Consider the following 18,855-nt stretch of genomic DNA (forward strand, 5'->3'; position numbering starts at 1 on the left):
ATTGAATGACTAATCAAAACTTTGCAACAAAGAAAAGCCCAGGACTAGCTGGCTTCACTGGTGACTTCTACCAAACATTTAAAGAATTAACACCAATCCTTCTCAAACTCTTCCAAAAAATAGAATAGAAAGGAACAACTCCTAACTTGTTCTATAAGGCCAACATTATTCTAAAACCAAAGTCAGACAAAAATATTACAAAAAAAGAAAGTACAAAATACCAATGATCCTTATGAATGTAGATGCCAAAATCAAATATAGTTTCCAAACTACTATACTAACTAACAAACTGACTCCAACAGCATATTGAAAGGATTATACACCATGACCAAGAGGTATTCCAGGAATGCAAAGGTATTTCAATATAAGGAATTAATCAGTGTAATATATACTACATTAATACAACAAAGAGGAAAAACTAGATGATCATCTCAATTGATGCAGAAAAAGTATTTGACACAATTCAACACCTTTTCATGATTAAAAGAAAACAAACAGTGGGCTTCCCTGGTGGCGCAGTGGTTGAGAGTCTGCCTGCCGATGTAGGGGCCATGGGTTCGTGCCCTGGTCCAGGAAGATCCCACATGCCACGGAGCAGCTAGGCCCGTGAGCCATGGCCACTGAGCCTGCACGTCCAGAGCCTGTGCTCCGCAACGGGAGAGGCCACAACAGTGAGAGGCCCACGTACCGCAAAAAAAAAAAAAAAAAAACCAGAACTAGGAATAAAAGGGAAATTCCTCACTGTGACAAAGGGCACTTATGAAAAACCCGTAGCTGACATCATATTTTACGGTGAAACACTGAAAGTTTTCTCCCAAGATCAAGAACAAGACAAGGATGCCTGCTTTCACCATTGCTATTCAACATTGTACTGAAAGTTCTAGCCAGAAAAATTGGGCAAGAAAAGAAATAAAAGTCATCCAAATTGGAAAGGAAGAAGTGAAACTATATTTGCAATGACATGACCTTATAAAGAAAATCCCAAAGAATTCACACACACAAAATACTAGAGCTAATTAAAGAATTCAATAAAATTGCAGCCTAAAAGATCAACACAAAAATCAGTTGTATTTCTATAAACTATGAATGAAAAATCTGAAAAGGAAATTAAGAAAAGAAGTCCATTTACAATGGCATCAAAGAGAATAAATTCCTAGGAATAAATTTAACCAAGGGGGTGAAAGTCTTGTACACTGAAAACTACAACATTGCTGAAGGAAATTGAAAACACAAATAAATGGAAAGACATCCCTTGTTCATGTATTGAAAGACTTAATATTGGTAAGATGGCAATAATACCCAAAGCCACCTACAAAGTCAATGCAAACCTTATTAAAATTCCAATGATCTTTTTTTTTTTTTGCAGAAATGGAACAGCCTATCCTCAAATTTATATGTAATTTCAAGGAGCCCTTAATAACCAACACAATATTGAAAAAGAAGGGATTATATTTCACAATTTCAAAACGTGCTACAAAGCTGCAATAATCAAGACAGTGTGGTACTGGCATAAATATGGACATATAGACCAGTGGAATAGAACTGAGAATCCAGAAAACAACCCAAATATAAGTGATAAAACAACCTAATATATAAGGGGTATATAAGTGGTAAAACTGTAAAACTCTTAAGAGAAAACTCAGGTAAATCTTCATTCCAAATACTGAATTTGCCAATGGATTCATTTACAAATGACACCAAGAGCATAAGCAACAGAATTTAAAAATAGATAAATTGGATCTTATCAAAATTAAAAACTTTTAGCATCCAAGAACAACATTTAGAAAGTGAAAAGACAACCTACAGAATGGGAGAAAATACTAAAAGTCATATATCTGATAAGGGTCCAGTATCCAGAGTATATAAAGAACTCTTATACCTCAAAAACAAAAAGATAAGCAACCCAATTTAAGATATGCAAATGATTTGAAATGACATTTCTTCAGAAAAAATATACGAATGGTCAACAAGCACATGAAAAGATGTTTAGCATCATTAGTCATTAGGGAAATACAAATCAAAATCACAATGAAATACCTCTTCAGACTCACTAGGATGACAATAATTTTTAAGAAGGAGAATAAGTGTAGGCAAGGAGATGGAAAAAATTGGAACCCTTGTACATTGTTCGTGGGAATGTTGCAATCACTATGGAAAGCAGCTTTGTGGTTCTTGAAAAAATTAAATGTAGAATTGATATATAATTTCACAATTTCTTTCCTAGGTATATATCCCCCCAAATTGAAAACAGGTACTCAAATACTTGTATGTGAATGTTCATGGCAGCACTATTCGCAATAGCCAAAAAGAGAAACAACCCAAGTATCCAGCAATTGATGAATGGTTAAACAAATTGTGGTGTATATGTGCAATAGAATATTATTCAGCCATAAAAAGGAATGAAGTATAGATACATTCTTCAGTGTGGACAAACCTTGAAAACATTAAGCTAAGTGAAAGAAGCCAGACACAAAAGTTATATATTATATGATTCCATTTATATTAAATATCTGGAATAGGTAAATCCATAGAGACATAAAGCAGATTGACGTTTGCTAGGGGCTGGGGCAGGGGAAAAATTATTGACTATTTAATGGGTATGGAGTTTTTTTGGGGGTGATAAAAATGTATTCACATAGATAGAGGTAGTGGTTGCACAACATTGTGCCCATACTAAATGACATTGAATTGTACATTTTTAAATGGTTAATTTTTAAATCTGAATTTCACCTCAATTTTTAAAACCAAGTGAATAATTTTATTGATTAGAGGTCAGAATATCAACTAGGAGCCTGCAAAAATAAATTCAGGTAGCTGGAATGACTTCATTTAAAAAATGTATAGTAATGATTTTCATATTTGTTGCCTGTCCTTTTTATTTTTGGCTGCGTTGGGTGTTCGTTGCTGCGTGCGGGCTTTCTCTAGTTGCGGTGAGCGGGGGCTGCTCTTCGCTGCCGTGTGAGGCCAATTCTAATCTGCTGTTAGATTGCTGTAATCTGTTATTAGATACCTAGAAATAATGCTTGCCTTGAACTGAGGGAGAATGAATGAATAGGAGATAGAATCAGACGATTGGAGCTACCTATCTTTTCTAAAACCAGACAAGAACCCCAAGCTTTTCCCAGGACTCTCCTATGAGCAGAAACCAACAATATGTACTAAAACAAGCATATCTGGTCCCATTTCGACAATCCACACACAGTGTCTTCTTTCAACTCCAAAGATTTAAAACCACCTCAAATGGTTATGATTTTCATTGCTTGTAGTTCATTCTCTAATCTACTAGTTAAATCCCTCTTCCTAAATACATAAGCATATCAGAAAACTTAATTTTTATGTGAGAAGTTGCCTTGATGCAATGGTAATGTCCAAGTTCACTTTACTATCCAATTACCCCAAAGAGGCTCATAGGCTTAATTAAGATGATTGAATCATTTAGTTTACTAAATCAATTTAAAATACACAAAAAGAGGAAAAAGAATTGGTAAGTTAACACAGTAGGTATAACTACAAGCAGAGCAGAAGGATCACACTACCTAGATCATTGTTAAAGAAATGTTTATATGGCTTGCCTCTCCCTCTGCTGCATTAGCATTCCTTGTTGATCTTGGAATTATGAGGACCAGAATTAAGGTTAAGCAAGTGGGCTAAGCAGATGGAAAGTGCCCAGAGTTAACCATATACACAGTTGATCTAGCAGAGAGACACAGGAACAAGTATTGGCCACAGCTGTAGTTCACCAGTTAGCCCGATGAGCAGCTACACATTTTATTTGTACTTCTTGTGTTGCCCGGTGGGGCTAGAATGGTTGTCAACAGTGGGTGATCAATATAGGGTCTCATGAATAACTGAGGGATTAATATGTCTCAAGTATTAGTGTATCACAAATGTTAGGTGCCTCTTGGTCCTTCAGTTCCTATTTAGTTTATCTGTGGTCTAACATGCCTCACAGGTTAATAACTTGCTTATCTATGTTAACACATTTAAGGACTTCTGCCCATGTCATAGAAGACATTTGATTACTTATTATCTATATTGAACACATTTTATGAGTCTCACCTACATCTTAAAACTACCTTTTATTATCTATGCTTAACACAGCTTTTACGTTTTATACATCCCATTTGTTTTCCTTGTGTCACATAGCACAATTAAATATTTTCAGTTAATGTATGAAACATATTATGTTAATTAATGGGAAATGACATTTTAATACCATGAGCAGTGTTCAAAGTATTACATTATACCTATTATATACATAATAAAACTTACTCCAGGCTTTTAGCTACTGGGTACAAATATCAGATTAAACAGTGATAATTCACATTTCACTGGCTAATGCCCTTACCTTTCTAACACAGGGCCTGGTACTATCCAAATTCTCTGGCAGGTAACCTGGGGAGTCTTCAGTGTCCCAGATGCACTCACAATCAGCCTGCTTCATATTTGCACTGTACTCTACCTGTATTTCAGGAGTGGAATACACATACCTTCTAGAAGACATATGAGCCAACGGAAGCTTATTTCCTATTGTCATTTAGAGTTTATTTTGAATTTTCTTCCTCCATCTCAGTGAGGTTCTTAGATATGAGTTCAATGTGGGAGCTATATCTCAATGATTCTAAGTGATTTGAAAATTGTAGTGTTTCTGAGTCTGCTCCACTGGATCAAGCTCACTATTCTTGAAGAGTCCTTTAAGAATCATTTTTTAAGGCACTACGGTCCTGTTCCAATAGGTTTCTTGTGGTCCTACCCCACATACTCATCAGGAGCAACCACACATATGTGTCAGTCTCTGACTCAAGCTGGGATGCCCCACACCCACACATATATCACATATTTATTATTCCAAATCTTTTTAACAAGCTTGAATAACAGGTACCATCACAGTTGAAGAACATGAGATCCCATAGAGGTAAAGAAACTTGCCCGAGTATGACAGTCCCTGCCTCAGCCTGTCATGCTCAGTTGCTCTTAGGCCTTGTCATGTTGGAGCTGACTGTACATATACTTATATTGTCTAATGAGGACTAAGGATAAGAGATGCCTTGTCATTATTAACATTGAAGCTCGATGGCAGTTGTGGGGAAATAAATTATTTCTGGGCCCTGATTGTTAACTCCAGATGATGGGGCTTTTACCGAGGTATAATTATGCCTTTCTTATTTCCTTATGCTGATGGTACCAGTACAGGTTGTCATTAAGTTAGTGAGTGAAAACTGGACAGATGATCAATCCATTATTGGTCTCATGGATTCTCATCCATATCTTCTATGAACCTTGGTATAAGGAAATGGAAATTATTGCAAGGTCTTATAAATATTGCAATTTCTATCCTGTAGTTCCAGATTATATTCTGGTGACTGGAATGTTGTACTCACAGACCGTGCCTCCGACTAACAGAAATCTTAGGGTTATGGAAGGAACTCTAAACAGCAGCCCCTTCACAAAGATCTATCCAGTTGGGTCTGGTATTTTGGAGGCTGAAAAGTTATCTACTTTCTTTAAGGAAAAGTTTGGACCAAAAGGCAATATTTAAGCAGACCCCTGGAACTCAAAGTCAATGGCATATTTCAAAATAATCAAATTTAATATGGTTTGTGGTTTTGCAATAAAATCTCATATGATCCTAAGCAAGAATGAAACTCCCTTCCCAGAGTCCAGGAAAAAACTTAAACTGGCGATACTAAAAAATAGGTTAAACCAAACCAAAGGAAGCAGACAGTAGAATGGGAGGCTCTGCCAACACAGGGTGGACTGGAACAGATAGTCACATACATTATCATTTTCCAAAACATCCTCTCTCCTGGAAGCCAGTGTTACCACTTGGCCTGCCAAAGGCCATGTGACCAGCCATTAATAACAAACTCAGATCAACCATATACTATGAAGCTCTTAACCCTTTAATCTCACAGCAGTACTGTTTTGAAGATGAAGTGGCATATTTCTGTGTTGAAGGAATTTGAAGATTTGAGGTAGCCCATAAGGAGTTGCCTAAAGGGACATTTTTCTTTCAGAAGTTATGTAGTGTGTTCCTCTGCTGAGGATGGCCAAAGATGACAGTTAAAATTGTGCCTAACATTTTAAGCCAATCACAACAATTTATGGGAAATTATTTTGTGTTTGCCCCTGGCAACCACCATTCAACTTTATGATTTTGACTACTGTAGGTATCTCATGTAAGTGAAATCAGACAGTATTTGTCTTTTTGTGACTGGTTTATTACACTTGGCATAATGTCCTCAAGGTTCATCTATGTTGTAGTATGTGTCAGAATTTCCTTCCTTTTTAAAGATGAATAGTATTCCATTGTGAACATATGTTTTGCTTTTACATTCATCCCTGTAGAGATACTTGTTTTAGCTATCATGAATAATGGTGGTGTGCACCTGGGTGTTTGGATATCTCTTCAAGACCACGCTTTCAGTCCTTTTGGGTATGTGCCCAGAAGTGGAATTGTTGGATCATATAGTAATTCTAAGTTTAATTTTTTAAAGAAACAAAGCATCTGTACCATTTTACATTCCCACCAACAGTGTACAAGTATTCCAGTTTCTCCACATTCTTGCCAACATCAGTTGTTTTCTGTTTTCTATTAGTAGCCATCTTAATGGGAGGGAGATGGTATTGCATTGTGGTTACAATTTACATTTCCCTAGTTATCAGTGATATTGAGCATCTTTTCACATACTTGAAAATAGACTTGGTCATGGTGTACAATCCTTTTAATATGCTGCTAAGTTTGCTAGTATTTTGCTGAAGATTTTTTTGTTTGTTTCCAATAAAATTTTATTTTTATGTTGACCAGGAAGGGACTTATTTGCATAGTATTAACTGTTCAGACCAGTTGTAATATGGTTGATTTTTTGTCTCTATATCGAGTAGAAATAGTTTACAAAACACAAAACAAATGAACAAATATAATGAAAAACAGACTCAGAGAGACAGAGAACAAACTAGTGGTTTCCAGAGAGGAGGGGAGTGGAAGGATGTGTGAAATAGGTGAATGGGATTAAGAACTACAAACTACCAGTTATAAAATAAATAAATCACAGGGACGTAATGTACAGCACAGTGAATATAGTCAATAATTTTGTTGAGGATTTTGACATCAATATTCACAAGGTGTATTGTTATGTAGTTTTCTTGTAGCATCTCTTACTGGCTTAGATATCAGGGTAATGCTGGCTTCATAGAATGAATTAAGAAGTGTTCCAACATCTTCAATTCTTGGAAAAGTATAAGAAGGATTGGCATTAGTTCTTTAAATGGTAGAATTCACCAGTGAAGCCATCAGTTCCAGGGCTTTTCTTCATTGGAAGGTTTTTGATTACTGATTCAATCTTCTCACTAGTTTTAGGTCTATTCAGATTTTCTACCTTAGTGATTCAGTCTTGATAGGATTTCTGTTTCTTAGAAAATGTTCATTTCACCTAGGTTATATAATTTGTTGGTGTTCAATTTCTTAAAATACCTTTTATTTCTGTAGAATCAGTAATAATGTCCCACTTTCATTTCTGATTTTAGTACCTTGAATTTTCTCTCTTTTTTTTTTCCCTTGGTCAATCTAACTAAAGGTTGTCAATTTTGTTTATCCTTCTGAAGATCGTTGATTTGGTTTCATTGATTTTCTCTATTGTTTTCCTATTTTCTGTTTTATTTATCTCTGCTCTAATTTTTATTATTCACTTCCTTTTGCTAGACTTGGGCTTGGTTTGTCCTTTTATTCTAGTGCCTTAGGTTGTATATTTAGGTTGTTGAATTAAGATCTTTCTTTTTTAAAAATGTAAACATTTATAGCTGTAAATTTCCCCCTTAGCACTGCTTTCACTGCATTCCATAAGTTTTGGTATGTTGTGCTTTCATTTTTATTCATATCTTAGTATTTTCAAATTTCCCTTGTGATTTCTTTTATTCATTGGTTGTTTAATATCCACAAATTTGTGAAATTTCCAGTTTTCCTTCTGTTTTTGATTCCTAACTTCAGCCCATTGTAGTTGGAGAAGATATTTTGTATGACATGTATCTTTCAAAACCTACTGAGATTTAATTTGTCCCCTAATATATGGTATATCCTGGAAAATGTCCCATGTAGACTTCACAAGTATGTGCATGCTGTTGGTTTTGGTAGAGAGTTCAGTGTATGTTTGTTAGATCTAATTGGTATTGTGTTATTCAAATCATCTATTTTCTTACTTATTTCTGTCTGGTTGTTCTGTCCATTATTGAGAGTGGGGTATTGAATGAAGTCTTCAATTATTTTCGTGGAAATACCTATTTCTCCCTTCAGTTCCTTCAATTTTTATTTTATACATTTTGATAGTCTGTTATTGGGTGCATAAATGTTTATAATTATGATATCTTCTTTCTGTATTGAAGTTTTTAAAATATATAAAGTCCTTCTTTGTCTCTTAGAAACCTTTTTTATTTAAAGCCTATTTTGTCTGGTACTAGTATAGCCACTCCTGCTATCTTTTGGTTACTATTTGCATGGAATATCTTTTTTGTCCTTTCACTTTCATCCCATTTGTGTCCTTGGGTCTGAAGTGTCTCTTGTAAATAGCATATAGGTAGAGCTTTAAAAAGAATCCATTCTTCTAACTTCTCTTTTCATGGGAGAGTTTAATCCATTTACATTTAAAGTAATTACTGATAAGGAGGGGTTCACTTCTGTAATTTTACTATTTGTTTTCTATATGCCTTAAATATTCTTTGTTCGTCTCTTACTGCATTATTGTCTATTTCATATTTAGTTGATTTTTGGTAGGAAATATTTTAATTTTCTTCTCAATTTCTTTTGTGTATATTCTGTAACTATTTTCTTTATGGGCATTTCATTTAACATCCTACAGAGTTATAACATTCTAATTTGAATTTATTAACTGCAATAACTTACAAAAACTCTGCTCATTTATAGCATGGTCCCCATCCCTTTCAGTTACTGAGGTCACAGCATTACATCACTGTACATTTTTGTCTGAAAACATAACCCAATAATTGTTTTCTTAATGCATTAGTTTTTTAATTATGTAGAAACAAAATGTGGAGTTACAAACCAAAGTTACAATAATACTAGCTGGTAGACTAATAAATTTTTTTAATGTATTAGTCTCTTAAATCATTTACAAAACAAAAGGTAGAGTGACAAAATGTTGTTACAATAATACTAGCTGTTATAATTGCCCAGGCATTTACTTTACTGATGTCTTCATCTTACATATGGCTTTGAGATACTGTCTTTTCATTTGAGTGGTAACAAACTTCCTTAGCTGTGTTTATCTAGAAATGTCTTTATTTCTCCCTCACCTTTGAAGGAAAGCAGGATATAGGATTCTTAGTTGATAGTTTTTTTTTTCTTTTAGCAAGAGAATAACACTCTTTTAAGAGAGAAAGCATTCAATAGAACCATACTTGGACATGGCATACATGTTGTTAACTACCAGACATAAAATTTAAAATAACAGTGTTAATGTGTTAAATCTGTAGTGGAAGAGGTGGAATATGCATGATTAGATGAGTGATTTCAGCAAATATATGAAAACGATAAAAAAGAATCACATGGAAATGCTAGAAATGAGTACACAGTAAGAGAAATGAAGAATGTCTTCAAGAGCCTCATCAACAGCCAAGGAAAAAAACATAAAGAGACAAACAAGAGTGAAAAGATAAGAGCAGAGGATCTAAGAGGTATGCAAAAAAATCAAATAATTTAATATATGTGTAATTGGATTTCCAGAAGGAGAAGAGAGAAAATACAGAGCAGAAGAAATATTTGAAGAGACAATGGCCAAGAATTTTCCAAAACTAATGACAGATACCAAAACACAGATCCAAGAACCTCAGACAGGATAAATGCCCCAAATAAAAAAGAAAACAAAGACACCTAGACATATGCAAATTGCCAAAACTTAAAGACAAAGGAATCTTGATGTTTTCATGAGAAGACTGACTTCTGCCTTCCAAATTTTATACAAGTGCATCTGATTAGCCAAACCTAAATCACATCCAGGATTCTAGAGTTAGCAAGGGAGTCCGAAAAATGTGCTTTTTAACCTTCCAGACTCTGCAGAACCAGAACACACACTAGAAGTATAATGGCATGGATTTTGAGTACCAAATCTGTAAGTCTTCCATGGAATATATATGTAAATAAAGTTTTGCTTTACCACGTGGTTTATTTTTTAATGTACATTATAAATATTTTAAAATACATAAACGAATATATAATAATTATATATGGAATTACAATTTGAAAATTAGATATACTATATATACATATACTAATTTTAGTAGTTATTCAATGATTTGTTTCTAGAAAGTTTACAGCTATTTCTACTGCCATCATCAATATCTGAGAGTATATATTTCCCCACATCTATGGTAACAGTTGGAGATAAGGGTTTGTTATTTTTTGCTGTACGCGGGCCTCTCACTGTTGTGGCCTCTCCCGTTGTGGAGCACAGGCTCTGGACGCACAGGCTCAGTGGCCATGGCTCACGGGCCTAGCTGCTCCGCGGCATGCGGGATCTTCCCGGACAGGGGCACAAACCCGTGTCCCCTGCATCGGCAGGCGGACTCTCAACCACTGTGCCACCAGGGAACCCCCTGGAGATAAGGGTTTTAATTTTTTCCAGTATGTTTAGAGAAAAGTGATTTATCATTACTTTAATATGCATTTTCATATTACTGTTAAATTTATTATTTTCACATTTCTTGGTAATTTGTACTTTAAATTGCCTATTTATGTATTTTTTCTTTTTGAGATATTTATCTTTTCTTTATTAGAGCTCATTTTTTAAATATTGTAGCTATTAATCGTTAAAATGTCATTACATGACTTTTTATCTTATCTTTGGTTTTATTGCCATAAAATTTTAGTATCAAAAGCTCAAATGTATCTATACGTTCTTAACAGCTTCTGGGTTTCCAATATTGGTTAAGATCTCCCCTGCCTTAGATTGTACACATAGTCTCTTAGATTCTATTTTAAAACAATTTTTATTATAATTATTATTACTACATCTGGAAGGTTTCTTTTAATGGTTAAGAGTGGGATCCAATTTTATTATCTTCTATTTTGATAGCTAGTAGCAATAGCACCATGTATTAAGTTACTTGCCTTTTTGCGTTTTGTAAAACCACAACTTTAGCCAAGTATTAAAATTATCATGTATACTAGAATCTATATCTGAATTCTATGACCTGTAATAAGTCAGTCCATAGCTATACCAATATCATATTTGTTTTCCCGGTCTCTTTGTACTGAGTTCTGATAGCCTGAGAAACAAGTCTTCCCCCTTGTTATTCTTCATTTTTATAATTGTCATGGCTATACTATATGAACTTCTTTCCACATAAAACTTAAGGCAACTTAATCCAATTCCAACAAGAAACTATTAGAATTCTAATGAAATTTTAAGCACATTTTATATTGCTTGGAGGGTTTAACATTTCTGTGATGGCAATTCTACCAATCCAAGAATATATCCACATGCTCAAATCTTTTTTTAAAATTAACTAATTTATTAATTTATTTATTTTTGGCTGCATTGGGTCTCCGTTGCTGCACGTGGGCTTTCTTTAGTTGTGTTGAGCAGGGGGCTACTCTTTGTTGCGGTATGTGGGCTTCTCGCTGCAGTAGCTTCTCTTGTTGCGGAGCACGGGCTCTAGGCGTACAGGCTTCAGTAGTTGTGGCACGCAGACTCACTAGTTGTGGCTCGTGGGCTCTAGAGCGCAGGCTCAGTAGTTGTGGCGCACGGGCTTGGTTGCTCCGCGACACATGGGATCTTCCCGGACCAGGGCTTGAACCCATGTCCCCTGCATTGGCAGGCAGATTCTTAACCACTGTGCCACCTGGGAAGCCCAAAAATCTTTTTAAAAAATGTTTATTTATTTGGCTGCACTGGGTCCTTAGTTGCGACACGCAGGATCTTCGTTGTGGTGTGCTGGATCTTTAGTTGTGGTGTGCAGGATCTTTAGTTGTGGCATGCGGGATCTTTGGTTACAGCATGTGGGATCCTTTTTTTTTTAGTTGTAGCGTGCAGGCTGTTAGTTGCAGCATGTGGGATATAGTTTCTTGACCAGGGATCGAACTCTGGGCCCCCTGCATTGGGAGTGCAGAGTCTTAACCGCTGGACCACCAGGGAAGTTCCGTATGCTCAAATCTTGACATGTCTTTTACTAAGATACTACGGTTTTCTGCATATAGACCTTGTGACTTTTTATTATATTTATTTTTAATATTTTTATAGATTATTTCTGTTACAAATGGAATATTTCTCCCTGGTTTCATTTTTAGGTGCTAATTGCTAAAATAGAGTAAACCTAACAATACTTATATACTTAGCTTCCTTTTAGCTACTTTGTTAAATACTCTTACAGATCTTTTTTTTTTCCTCTTGTAACTAAATGTCCTTGAATTTTCTAGTTGTATAATCATATTATTTGCAAAATTGGTAGTTTTACCATTTTATTTCAAATAATCAAACCAATTATTTAAATTTTATGTTAATATATTCACTACCCCTGAATAGATCCTGATTTTTAAATAAAATAGTTTTAGGTTTTGCTCTTTGGGGTAATAGTTGCTACTGGGTTTTTTTGTAAAGAATTAACCATATTTAAGTCTTTTCTTGCATTCTAATTTTACTCAGAATTGCTATAAGAAATGACTGTTTAATCTGAATCATATTTTCACCATCAGTTATATTCATATGATTTTTCCCTTTTAATCTTTTAATATAGTAAAATATATTGATAAAATCTAGCAATGTATCAAGAAAATAGTAAATGCAAATTAAGTAGGATTTATTGTAGGACTACAAAGGTGGTTCCATGTTAAAAAACCTATTTTTTAATATTTGGTGCAATTTATGCATCTATGTCTATATTGATGAATAAGATCAATCTATATCATTTTTTGATACTGTCTTTATCAGGTTTTAGTTTTAAAGTTATCCTGGGTTCATAAAATTATTTGGAGAATTTTCCAGTTTTATGTTGGCCTGGAACAGCACATATTTAAAAAATACATAACAAAGTTTAAAAGCAAGAAAGGAAAAATTTTAGGTGCCTGAACCAAGAATGGAAACACAAAGTTAGAGTGATGAGTAGGAGTTTAAGCTAGAACTGAGTTTCCTACATAAAGGTGGGATTCATGCTTGGCCATCTTTTTCAAGTGCAAAGGCTTGAGAATACCTTCAAACCTGTAGAACAACCTCTGCTGGAGAGGTACTCAGTCAAAAATTAGAAACTACATTTGGAATCAGATCACCATGAGGGAGATTCAATAAATACAACAAACAGGAGAATGAACAATTGAAAACTAAAACTGAAAAATACAGTAATTGAAATTTAAAAATTCAGTGGAATAAGTAAATAGTAGATGAGACTAGTTAAAGAGAATTGATACACTGGAAGATTGATCAATAGAAAATATAAAAAAGACATAAATAAATGCAAATAATAGGATAGGAGACATCAGTTCAGGTCTAAAAGGAGTTTCATGGGGAAAGAATAGAAAGAATGCTATACCCTTTATACAAACGGTTAATTAAGGAGAAATTTCCAGAATAAAGACATGAATTTTCAGAATAAAAGATCTTGCTGGGTTTCAAATGTGACAAGTTAAAACAAATCACAAGTGGATAAATGATATTAAAGCAAAACTGACCTTCAGAGATTAAAAATAATTTTAAAACAATTTTTAAAATTTATTTATTTTATTTTTGGCTGCGTTGGGTTTTCGTTGCTGCACGCGGGCTTTCTCTAGTTGTGGTGAGTGGGGGCTACTCTCCGTTGTGGTGCATGGGCTTCTCATTGCAGTGGCTTCTCTTGTTGTGGAGCACGGGCTCTAGGCACACGGGCTTCAGGAGTTTTGGCTCCCAGGCTCTAGAGTGCAGGCTCAGTAGTTGTGGCGCACGGGCTTAGTTGCTCCACAGCATGTGGGATCTTCCCGGACCAGGGCTCGAACCCGTGTTCCCTGCATTGGCAGGCGGATTCTTAACCACTGCGCCACCAGGAAAGGCCTAAAACAATTTTTGATACATGGTATACCTTCTCCATATATCATGTCCTCATCCTTTGCATATACCTCTTCCTTCAACTACTTCATTCCTTCCTTGTCTTAACTAAAGCTTTCTCTCACCTCAGAACTCTGCTTCCGCAGTACAGTTTCATTCTACATCCCAAAAGATATGGGTGACCTCATTTCACAAGCACACCTAGAAACTACTGTTCTTCCTTTTTTTGTTTTTCTAAAAAAAAAAAAAAAATTTACAAAAATATTTTTGTAAAAATAAGAGATTTTGGCCTCTTATTATAGCACAGTTTCTACCTGTCATCATTGTTGTCATTTATTTTCCTGGTTGTTATTTATCATTAATTTATAAAGATTTGTGGACAGGAAGTTCAATGAAATGGAAAATCTCCATAACTCTGAAAAATAGTCTCTTAAGATGTTCTAGTGTGATGGTCAACTGACTTTAGTCTGTTTCAGTCACAATCTGGTCCTCTGTCACTTACCCCATATTGCTCTATATTTTGAAACAGCAGCTAATTCAGTAGTACATACCAGACTACATAATCTGTTATATAAATTATCTTGCTAACATTTTCAATTACCTCACTTACTAATCCTTCCTTTTGCCTCCAGAAACTATACCTTAGATCAGCACAACTGTCTACAATTGGTAGTTATATACCTAGACTACTGGCTCTACCTGGTTAAAAATACAGATTAGTGCCTAATTCAGGGTATCTGTGGTCATCTGGGGTCTCGATATTGTCTGCCATTTCTTCCACACTTCTGCAGTTAACTCTGTCTTCTCATACTCACAATAATTATTTTATACCCTCACCATCAAGTTTTTTACTCATTATGGCTCTATGTTTATCCATTACTTCATAAGAAATAAGACGCTCTGTTGAGTTGACTATATGAAATGTTCTTCACATGGAAGAACAACACATTAAAAACTAAAATGTAAAAGAAACTGGAAAAATTTTTTAATATTCATAATAGGCAATTGCTTATTTGTAATATAAAGGAAACAGACATAAATAAGAAAAAGATAAACATTACTGTTTAAAAACAGACGAGGAACATGAGCATTCATAAGACTGGCTGGATAAGATGTCATTTTTTCATCCATCAGTCTACCCAACACTGGGAATGGTAGGAACCTGCTTGACAAGCATTCAAGAAAATTGCTATTATCTTCAGGAGGTGGGAATTGACAGGATATACCAGATAGTTATACCAATTTAGATACATATTACCAGAATTTAAAATTTTGATTCCACTTTTTGGAACCCATCCAAATTTTGGAACTGACTTTTTCTCCTAACGTTGTAGGAAAAAGTAGAGATAGAATATACAGCTAAAGACTGAAGTTTGAGTGACAACTATTTATAGGGTCTGAGATAAATGAAATGAGCCAGTCAAGAGAGAAAAGACTTTCAGGGAGGTAGGTGGGAACCTAGAAGGTGCAATATCAAGAAAATCAGAGAGGAAATGAAATTCCAACAGGTCATCAACAGTATCAACTTCTACAGAGAATCCATTTTCAAATGCCTGAAATGGGCCAACCCATTTGAAAGCTGATATTGGAATACAGTAGAGAACTTGTTCAACACAATATCATTTTTGGAAGTTGTAAAATGCACCTGTTGCTCAGAAACTGGTTAAACCTCCATGAGGAGTGAATACACATACATATTCACTGTTGTTGCCTTTTTGAAGTCTCTTGTATTCAAGTCAAAACCAAAAGAGACATAGATCTAGAGTTTGAATCCCAGTCTTTTCACTAGGCAATGTTGCATTGTTATTTTGCTCTAGGCTATCAAAATAAAAACTATTCAAGAAGTCAGCCGCTGCTATAAAAGTCATCTGGAAAGTCCAGGGAAGGGCCCTGAGCTGCTGCTGGGAAAGGGAAATTGTCCTCTGGCCCGTGAGCTGGCGTGTTTGTCTGCTGAGTGGCTTCAGCGGTTTCATCTGTTGCTGAAAGAGCCAAGAGAAAGGGATAAAACGGGACAGTAATCCACACCACAATGAGCGGGACCAGTAGCCAAGTGTTTTGTTTGTGTGCTGCCTCTTCTGGCACACTGAATTGCCGCACAGATTGCATGGGCTTTTAATCATCATTTAAATAGAAGTGATCCCACCTTGGCTTTCGTTGGGTTTTTGTACAGCTTGCTGATCACCCAAAGGCGCTAGCACATACAACTCCAATTTATGATTTTTCAAAGCACAGTGATATGATATGAAGGGTAAATGCCTCCCGTATTCTTATATTCAGTGCACATTCTTTGGGTGTTCACAGAGAGAAAAGACTAGATAGAAAACCTAGAAACCGATTTCCGCTTTCAGTCAGACAATCTCTGATTAAACACTAATTCCATTTCAAATCTTGAAAATAGGTTTGAGGCAGATTGCCTTTTGGATCTCTGAAATTCAGATTGTTAGTTCATCATTGGGTGTTGAATAATCTCTCTTCTCTTTTAAGTCCTTTTTTCCTTGATTCTGAAATGCTGAGGGAGAAAGCCAAAAATAAATTATAAGAAGAGCCCATTCAGGATATCAAACTGATAAGCAAAGATGAAAAAAGAACAAAACTCAACCTTTATGGAAATCTTAAAAGGAAATATGAAGTCTTCTATTTAATAAAAGTGTCCCAAGTCTTCTGGATGAAAATAGGAAGCCAAATCCTTAATTCTTTATTGACTTAGCAACTATGCTCATAGGAATTTGTCCTAAGGATATAATAAGACAAGGGTTTAAATATCTAAGTATAAGGATAATTGTTGTAATATAGCTTATTTTGCAAAGTTTTAAATAGCCTAAATGTTCAACAGTGACTGAATTGTATTCCATTCTACAGATGTTGATTTAATCAGTCCTTTAAATGTTGTGGAAGCATATTTGACATGGGAACATGTTATATGGTCTTTTTTTCTTGCTAACATTTTAATATGAAAAATTTTCAAACATACAGAAAAGTTGAACAAACTGTACAGAGAACACACATATAACTACTACCTGGATGCTATAATTAACATTTTACTATGCTTGCTTTATAACTCATCTATCCATCTATCCATCCCTGTTTCCAGCTGTCTTTTTTTAATGCATTTCAAAGTAAGATGCAGACATTAGTTCAGTTCCCCCTAAATACTTTAGCATGCGTATTATTAACTAGAGTTCTCTATTTGTTGTTCTTGTCTTAGGTAAATTTACATACAATGAAATGTACATAATCCTAAGTGGACCATTAGATGAGTTTTGACACATGCATGCACCTGTGTAACCCAAACCCCTATCAAGAAATAGAACGTTACAGGGACTTCCCCAGCGGTCCAGTGGTTAACACTGCATGCTTCCACTACAGGGGGCACAGGTTCGATCCCTGCTTGGGGAACCAAGATCCCACATACTGCAAGGCCCAGCCAAAAAAAAAAAAAAAAAAAGAAATAGAACATTACAGCGACTCCATCTTGCCCCTTCTTCATTTCCTGCCTCAAGTTTTGTCAAGACAACCACTTTTCTGATTTTTTTTCACCACAGATGAGCTTTGCCTGATCTAAAAACTTCTTATGAATGAACTCATAACAATAAGTACTTTTTTGGTTAAAGCTTCTTTCACTCAGTATTATTTTTTGAGATTCATCTATATTTTTTTGTGTATACATGGTTCACTCCTTTTTATTGCTGAATACTATTCCATTGTATAAATGTACCACAGTTTATCTCTTCTCATGTTTATGATCACCTGGGCTAGGAAACATGTAATGTGCTCTTAAATGAAAAAAAAAAAGACCGCAAAACAAGATAGTTCATATGGTTTCATATTTTTAAAAAACATACAGTCAAATATATATATATGTCACTGAGACTTATTACAGTTTGGATCTCTGAGATTCATATTAGTGGTTTTATATATATATATATATAACCACTTTTAATATATATACATAAACACTTTATATATATGCAAATGCTTTATATACACACACATATATAAATACTAAATATAAACACTAAATACTGTCTACATAGAAAGCTATCTAAGGAGATAATCACCAACACTATAACAGTGTATCCCATCTGTGGTAGAATCTAGGTGATTAATGTTTTATGCTTACATAGTTTCTGGCTCTTATATAATCAACATTCAGGAACTAAAAATTTACCGCTTTTTATTATTAGACTGCACATGATGGGGCTGTAAGGAGCTGAGATTGAAAAGAAAACACTGAGCTATAACATGAGTCTCCTTCCCGGAAATCAAAGGGAAGCGCAGAAATGTAACTGCTGGCTGGAAGAGCCAGGGCATGATCGTCTCCCCACAGAGCTCGGTTACGGAGAGGTTTGGTTACTGTAAAGTGACCAAAGTGCCATCTGTGGAGAAACGGCCTGCAAAAAACTCCTCTCTAAACAAAGACTCAGACTGGAGTCCTGTCCCTGGATTAGAAAGCCACCTCGTAAAATCCCCCAAAGTTATTTTTTCTCTACTTTACAAAGATTGTGAATTAACCTTTTATTGTTTCCTAAGGAGAACAGGGTAAAGAAAAAAGTGGAACGTTTTACTAAAGGCGATTGAGAATAAAGAGTGCCGAGAGAGGCACTCAAATATATATAAACCTGAGTTTATGTGAAAGGATAACTAACTAAATGCATCACCTCATATCATCTTTGAAGTCACATGAAATATACTGGGTAAATTTTTGTTTCACTGGAATAGTTAAGTGACATTACTTCGCAAAACTCACGAAAAGTGGTAGCTTAGAACCCTTGTGGCTTTATTCATAAACCAAAACTCCCTGCTGTGTCTGTTGATGACATTCAACAGTCGTTGT

Source organism: Monodon monoceros, unplaced genomic scaffold (genome assembly GCF_005190385.1).
Source record: "Monodon monoceros isolate NGI ecotype Baffin Bay Population unplaced genomic scaffold, NGI_Narwhal_1 Super_Scaffold_2, whole genome shotgun sequence".
Taxonomy (NCBI): Eukaryota; Metazoa; Chordata; class Mammalia; order Artiodactyla; family Monodontidae; genus Monodon; species Monodon monoceros.